An 8,602-nucleotide genomic window follows, 5' to 3' on the forward strand; every position below is an offset into this window, starting at 1 on the left:
TACTGAAACAATTTATCAGAATGGGCAATGATTCTCTTTTTCCTCATCAAACTGACCGAATATCATGGCACCAATATGTTGAGAGATCAGCTGTTGATCGTTGAAATGGTCTAGGTTTGAGTCCCTTATCCAGTCATTTAATCCGCTGAAGATTTTAAACGTTTTGCAGGGATATGACTTACTGCAAAAATTATAGATTAGAATCTTAATAGAAAAACTATGAATATAATCAAGGATTTCATTACTCATTAATGTTCTGTACGCATATAATATAAACTATGATTTTGATAACTTTCTACAGGTTGAGATTAACATCGAGAAGCTAGCAGCGGGTGTTATTTAATGACCCAAAGCATCGTTTGCAGCCTATAAACAAACAAAGAGTTTTATGTTAAACAGTTTGACACTTATTTGGCAAAGAGACTATCGTAACTCTTACTTACGATACATCAATTTGAAGGGAAAAGTAAAAACTGGTTGTAAGTCTATCTTAAGTCAAGTTACGATAGTCTTATTTCCACAATAAATGTATAACTGTTTAGTTAAAAGATATTTCTTCAAATTTGAATATCTTTTTTTTTTTTTTTGCTTATAATGCGACAAGGTGCGCAGTATTTCAACGCACAACATATCTCTCAGTGCAAAACTATCGATTGACTTACGATAGTTTTTCACCCTACCTTATATATATATATATATATATATATATATATATATATATATATATATATATATATATATATATATATATGAGTGTTAGTGGGTACTTGTAGGTACGAGAGTGCTCGATAATTTAGGTTAGAGACCACTTTTATTTCTTTTATACATAAATGACTTACCATGTGGCATAAATTCAGCCTGCAAACTGTTTGCAGACGATACGAAGATCTATAGTACAACTGAACATCATAACATTCTACAAAATGATATCTTTTCACTTTTCAAATGGTCTACAACATGGCATTTGGATTTTAATGTTTTGAAATGTAAAATATTACATATAGGAAAAAAATAATCCATGTCATAATTATTTTACCGATGCTTCTATGTCAATGATTCCTGTTGACATCAGACATTTTGTTTTATGGATTATCTATATTATTCCTTCGTGGACTTCCCATGCGGCGATATCTTATGATGTCACGGCGGAAGGGCATAATTCTATTTTTGTCATTGGTTTTTTATAGTTTCAATATTCCTTTTTTTCTCCTACCTCCTCTTGATCTCATGATCATTTTAATCGATATATATAGAAGATGATTCCCATTCAACAGATAAAAATGTAAGCAAATGAAATTTCCGAAGATCTATAATGTGTCAAATTTGTTTTAAAATGTCTTAATAACGCTTAACATATTTGATAAAAATCTACAATTTCAACACAAAGTGTGATCCAGAATATCACAAACAAGTAGACGTCTACATTTAGAATGCCAATGATAAAACACACTGCAAATTATCTTTTTTAAAAACAAAAACATCACAGTGCTTCTAAAATACAGCTGTGTCTGTTTGGTGTGTTACATTACAAACTCCCGATAAAATCCGGCTTCATGGGCTGAATAATATTGAAGGAACTGATGAGTATAGGATTAGCGGATTGTATCTGAATTATCCAATCATTCAATTATGTTGTTTTCAGCTTCTACATGATATGCTATGCATCTATTACCATTGTTTAAAAATTTGTCAGGTAAGTAAAATTATGGATTTCAATGTAAACCACTGTCCCCTTCTGGTGTCATTCAGACGCTGGAATTTTGATTTACCGAGAGAAAGAAATAGAGAAAGATACAGAAAGATATAGGTAGAAATAGATAGAGAAAGATAGAGATAGAGAGAGAAAACAAGAGAGAGAATGAGAGAAAAATATAAAAGAGAGATAGAGAGAGAGGGAGAGAGAGAGAGAGAGAGAGAGAGAGAAAGAGAGAGAGTGAGAGACAGATAAAGAAAAAGGGACAGTGAGAGAATGATACGATAGAGATAGAGAGAGAGAGAGAGAATGAGAGTGACAAAACAATAGATAAAGAGTAAAAGAGAGAGAGAGAGAGAGAGTATATATATATATATATATATATATATATATATATATATATATATATATATATATTAGTAATAATTATAAAGATGATGGCGATGCTATTCAAATAGTAATAATAATAATAATAATAATAATAATAATAATAATAAAATAATAATAATAATAATAACATTATATATTATTATTATTATTATTATTATTATTATTATTATTATTATTATTATTATTATTATTATTATTATTATATTATATAATAATAATAATAATAATAATAATAATAATAATAATAATAATAATAATAATAGTAATAATAATAAATAATAATAATAAATAATAATAATAATAATAATAATAATAATAATAATAATAATAATAATAATAATAATTAATAATAATAATATAATATAATAATAATAATAATAATAATAATATAATAATAATAATAATAATAATAATAATAATGAATAATAATAAAATAATAATAATAATAATAATAATAATAATAATAATAATAATAATAATAATAATAATAAATAATAATATAATGATAATAATAATAATAATAATAATAATAATAATATAATAATAACAACAACAATAATAATAATAATAATAATAATAATAATAATAATAATAATAATAATAATAATAATAATAATAATAATATACTAATAATAATAATACTAATAATAATAATAATAATAATAATAATAATGATAATGAAGATGATGATGATGATGATGATGATGATGATGATGATGATGATGATGATGATGATGATGATGATGATGATGAAAATATTAGTAATAATAATTATATTATTTTTTATTATCAATATTCTAGTAATTATCATTATTGTTATTATTATATTTTTATTAGTATAATTATAAATTACAATATTAATTATGATATTAACAGTAATAATGATACTAATGTCATCACCATCATCATCACCATCATCATCGGCAACTGCAGAACCATCATCATCATCACCATCATCATCATCATCATCATCATCATCATCATCATCATCATCATCATCATCATCATCATCATCATCATCGGCAACGGCAGAAGTATCATCATCATCATCATCATCATCATCATCATCATCATCATCATCATCATCATCATCATCATCATCATCATCATCATCATCATCATCACCATATATAATATACAGAATCGCTTCCTGAATATGTTTCCTTCCTTACTTTCAGGACTCCAACTAGAATCAGAACGAACGAACCGTCAATCTTTTTAAAGGAAATATAATATAAAATGGAATTCGGAAAGCTTATATATCACTTTCTTAAATTGTAATTTTTTGGAATTAAACAGCCATAGGATTTTTGGAAAAATGTTTTTCTTTTGTCTTAAACTTTTTATACAAACACACAAACACAATGGGGTCGGGAAGGGGGGTGGGGTTATTTGGCCTTTTGCGTTTTGAGCTTGAATTTGTTAGAGTGTCTGCACATTGTCATTAGTTCTGATCTTTTGTTTAAGGTGCTATCGTTTCTGTAGTTGTGTAATAATATTTCCAGTTTCTTTGTCAGGCATAAATTGCCTTTTCTAGCACCGCATCTGTAGGGGCTGCTTTGCCTGACGACCTCCCAGGTTATTGTTGGTGTTTTATTAGTGCTTATTTGTTCCCAATAGTGTATTGCTAATTTGGTGCTTTTTGCTTTGCTTTCATGTGTTATGGAGGCTTTGTGATTGTTGTCTCGTGTTTTGAATGGGGGTTCTGTGCTGCCGATGTATTGTGCTGCGGTGTTATCAGTGGTTATGGTGGCTTTGTAGACTATGGCGCTTTTTTGGCAGTTTCCTTTCAGAGGGCAATTGTCTTTCTTTCTGCAGTTGCAGTTGTCTTTATTTGTATTTATGTTGTTGGGTTCGGATATGGTTTGTCTGTTGTGGTTGGTAATGATCTGTTTCATGTGCACAGCTGTAGCTTATCTTGACGTTGTTTCTGTTGATTATTTTGTGCAGACGATGGTTCTTCGGGAAGTGGTTATCGATGAGTGCAAGGAACTGCTTGCCGTATATATATATATATATATATATATATATATATATATATATATATATATATATATATTATTGTTTTAGTATTTACCACGATGTTGGAGTCAGTCTACATCGATGTCTCAGGCCTTTCAGCCATCGTCAGGACTGTGTGGTCCATGCGTTTGGTTTGTGCAGACTGACTCCCAACATCGTGGTAAATATTACAATAATAATTCGCTCCATTGCTACATGTCGAGCACTATTCGTACCATATTTGATACATATATTGATATATATAATATATATATATATATATATATATATATATATATATATATAATATCATATATATAATATATTTATATTTATATTTATATATATATATATTTCTCTCTCTATCTATCTCTCTCCCTCTTTCTTTCTCTATCCCCCCCCCCTCCTCTCCTCTCTCTCTCTCTTTCTCTCTCTCTCTTCTCTCTCCCTCTCTCTCTCTCTCTTTCTCTCTCTCTCTCTTTCTCTCTCTCCCCCCCCCCTTTTCTCTCTTTTTTTTCTTACGCTTTTTCTCTATCTACATCTCTCGATCTTTCTTTCTGTCACTCTCCCTCCCCCCTCTCTCTATCTTTATTTCTTTCTTTCTATCTCTTTCTCTATCTCTCTTTCTCCCCCCCCCCCCTTCTCTCTCTCTCTCCCTCCCTCTCCCCCTCTCTCTCTCTCTCTCTCTCTCTCTCTCTTTCTTTCATTCTTTCTCAATCTCTTTCTTTATCTATATCTCTCTCACTCTTTCTCTATCCCTCTTTCTCTCTCTCTCTCTCTCTCTCTCTCTCTCTCTCTCTCTCATTCTCTTCTCTCTTTCTTTTTCCTTTCTCTCTTTCTCTTATTTATCTATTTCTCTCTTTCTTTTTCTTTCATTCTTTCTTTCTCTATCCCTCTCTTCTCTCTTTCTTTTTTTCTTCCTTTTTTTCTCTATCTCTCTCCATCTTTCTTTATGTCCTTCTCCCCCCCCCCCCCTTTCTCTCTCTCTCTCTCTCTCTCTCTTTCTTTCTTTCTTTCTACATACTTTCTTTATCTCTCTCCCTCTCTCTATTTATTATACACCTATGCTATACGCACGTATTTACGTGTACCGTGTATGCCGTGATGTCGAAATCATAGGTATATAAATAGAAAGATAGGACCTTCCCATCTCTCCCGCTTCACTGCGCGCTGTCATCCGTCGACGACAAGACCCTCACTTTCGGGAATTCCCCTTGTTAGTCATTGCCGCTTACCATATTATTTCTTTTGTTTTTGCATTCGTTTATCCCATGTTTTATTTATCCTTCGTGCAATCCTTCATTTAATATAATTAATATTAAGATTTTTTAAATATCGTCAATGTCCCACCGTCTCTTTGGTAATGGCTATGCATCGCCAAAAGGAAGATTTTCCAGCGAAAAAATAGCGGCGGCCTCAAAATACATCGACATAATATGCCCAAGAAATTATACAGACAAGTGAAAAGATAGTCCGGACAATCTTGCCAAGTATAGCAACACTCTACCGTCAAACCGCTTCGTGGACTTGCACATGCAAACGATAGTACTGACAAGTTTACAGTCAAGGCACACAAGTTTTTTTCCATCACTGAAACACCATTTCTTTGATCACTTTAGGCATTGAGGTTGATCACATAACATTGATCAAGACCATCGCCACTGTCCATATCAAGATGCGACTGCTGATGGCCGGCAAATGGTTCCATCAAAGGAAAATAATATTTATTACATATTATGTACTGTTGGGCCGGACATCAACAATAAGACCCTCACTTTCCGCTTACCGTATTTCTTTAGTTTTTGCGTTCGTTTATCCCATGGTTTATATAGATCTATCTCTTTCGTGCAATCCGTCATTTAAAATAATTATTTTAAAGATTTTTTTTAAAATGGAGGGAGGGAGAGATAGAACGGAGAGGAGGAGAGAGAGGGGGGGGGGAGAAAGAAAGGAATAAAAAATAGAGAAAAGAAAGAAAGAGAGAGGGAGATTGAGAAAGAAAGAATGTAGAAAGAAATAGAAGGAGGGGGGAAGAAAGAAAGATATATATATATATATATATATATATATAATATATATATATATATATATATATCGAGGACAACTATACTAAGTAGTAATCCTTGATATAATATATATATATATATAATATATATATATATATATATATATATATGAGTGTTGGTGGGTACTTGTAGGTACGAAAGTGCTCGATAATGGTGGTTAGAGCTAATATATAATGTAAATTTTCACTCACATTTTTTGCCGAGACGACTCGTTTCTGTGTTTTTTCCTTTAATTCACATTTCTTCAGTCGGCATAATCCATTCTGTCATGTCCCTAGGAAAAACACAGAAACGAGTCGTCTTGGCAAAAAATGTGAGTGAAAATTTACATTATATAATAATAATATATATATATATATATATATATATATATATATATATATATATATAGAGAGAGAGAGAGAGAGAGAGAGAGAGATAGAGAGAGAGAGAGAGAAAAGAAAGAAAGACAGAAGGAGGGGAATAGAAAGAAAGTAAGTAAGAAAGAAAGAGAGAGAGAGAAAGAAAGAGGGAATGACATAGATAGAGAAAAGGGGAAAGGAGAAAGAAAGAAAGAGAGAGGGGGAGAGAGAAAGAAAGGGATTGAGAAAGAATGAAGGAAAGAGCGAGGAAGAGAGAGAGAGAGAGAGAGAGAGAGAGAGAGAGAGAGAGAATGAGAGAGAGAGAGAAAGAAAGAGGGAGAGAGAAAAAGATAGAAAGACAGAGAGAGGGATAGAGAAAGAAAGAAAGAGAGAGAGGAGAGAGAGAGATAGAGAGAGAGAGGAGAGAGGGGGAAGACAGAGAGAGAGAGGAGAGAGAGAGAGAGAGAGAGAGAGTCTATTAACCAGCGACGTGCATCCCCATTGTATATTCGTACTTTATATCCTCTTTCTAGGCTTTGTATGAACCATAGGTGTAAAAATAGAAAGATAGGGCCATCCCAATCCCATTCAAACACGCTTACCAAATCCCGTAACTTCACCGTGCGTGTTCGCCATCGACGATAAGACCCTCACTTTCGGGATTTCCCCTTGTTAGGATTGCTGCTTACCGTATTTCTTTAGTTTTGCGTTCGTTTATTCCATGTTTTATTCATCTCCTTCGTGCAATCCTTCATTTAATATAATTAATTTTAAGATTTAAAAAAATAATAAAATGGAAGGAGGAAGAAATAGATGGGGAGATGAGGAGAGAGAGAGAGAGAGAGAGAGAGAGAGAGAGAGAGAAAGAGAGAGAGAGAGGGATGAAAGGAATAAAAAGAGAGACGAGGGAGGGGTAGAAAAGAAAGAAGAGAGAGAGAGAGAGAGAGAGAGAGAGAGAGAGAGAGAGGGGGGGAGAGAGAGGGAGATAGAGAAAGAAAGAATGTAGAAAGAAAGAAAGAAAGAAAGAGAGAGAGAGAGAGAGAGAGAGAGAGAGATGTTACTGGTTTTATGATATTATATAAAGATATTTTCAACGACAACCGGACTAATAGCATTACAAAGGCCCACACAAAAGTATTATGTATAGCTTTAAATTATTAAACAAGTCTGCTGATTATATCTAATTATAACTTTATTTTAAAAGATAAAGAAAATGTCTAAATTAAAATGAAAGGTTTGACAACCAAAACGTACCTATTCAGTAACGTGTAAAGACAATACAATACACACAAACAAATCTTGTCTTGTTGTCGACTCGGGTATGCTCCTCTGTAATCTTGAAACAGCGTTACTCTGATTATTCGTGAAGATGTGTAAGTGTGGACACTACTTCACTCCGTACCGATCACGGCCCAACAAATATTGAGAACAACCGTGCTTCTCAAATTTGTTTTAAGTACAAGAATTAGCACTATCCTTTTGGATCTGGATAGAGATTTGACCGACTCAATTGTTAACAGGCACCTTTTTATTATCGCACTCTTTCATGGAGATGTGATATTACGACATACGTCGCCTTTAATTCGTCACCGGACCGACCAGCTTTTAATATTTTATAGCACAGTTTTTGGCCTCTGTTCTGAGGGGGATTTTTTATTGCAGGATGTGAGTCATAAGGACGACTTTTCTGGCCAAAATGTTAAATACGTGTTTTCTCTTTTTCAGAGCACGGCATAACTAGCATATTCTGTATTCTGTCATTATCAGAGTTATGATTGATATTGAAAACTGTGTCATGGTTGAATGCCGAGAAAAACGCAATGTCAACGACAGGCTAAAAAAAATAATGCCCTTACAGAGAGAACGTCAACATAGTAGTGGTGGTGGTTGTAGTAGTAGTAGTAGTAGTAGTAGTAGTAGTAGTAGTAGTAGTAGTAGTAGTAGTAGTAGTAGTAGTAGTAGTAGACTACTACTACTACTACTACCACTACCACTACTACTACTACTACTACTACTACTACTACTACTACTACTACTACTACTACTACTACTACTACTAGGTACTATACAACCACCACTACCACTACTACCATCACACAAAAAGCTCAATT

At 32.6% G+C, this 8,602-nt stretch overlaps 1 long non-coding RNA gene across 10 annotated transcripts in view; it reads left to right on the top strand.

The window, feature by feature from the left end:
* LOC144974202 (uncharacterized) overlaps nt 1-3,396 on the top strand; it is a 31,284-nt gene extending 27,888 nt beyond the window's left edge. For all 10 annotated transcript variants that reach the window (XR_013645664.1, XR_013645663.1, XR_013645656.1 and 7 more), the window contains 2 exons: nt 1,643-1,693; nt 3,262-3,396. This is a non-coding gene — a long non-coding RNA (uncharacterized LOC144974202). The remainder of the gene's footprint in view (nt 1-1,642; nt 1,694-3,261) is intronic.
* The last annotated feature ends 5,206 nt before the right edge of the window (nt 3,397-8,602 follow it).

The sequence above is a fragment of the Berghia stephanieae genome, chromosome 5 (genome assembly GCF_034508935.2).
Source record: "Berghia stephanieae isolate SIO BIC M18660-M18661 chromosome 5, UCSD_Bste_1.3, whole genome shotgun sequence".
In the NCBI taxonomy this organism is placed as follows: Eukaryota; Metazoa; Mollusca; class Gastropoda; order Nudibranchia; family Aeolidiidae; genus Berghia; species Berghia stephanieae.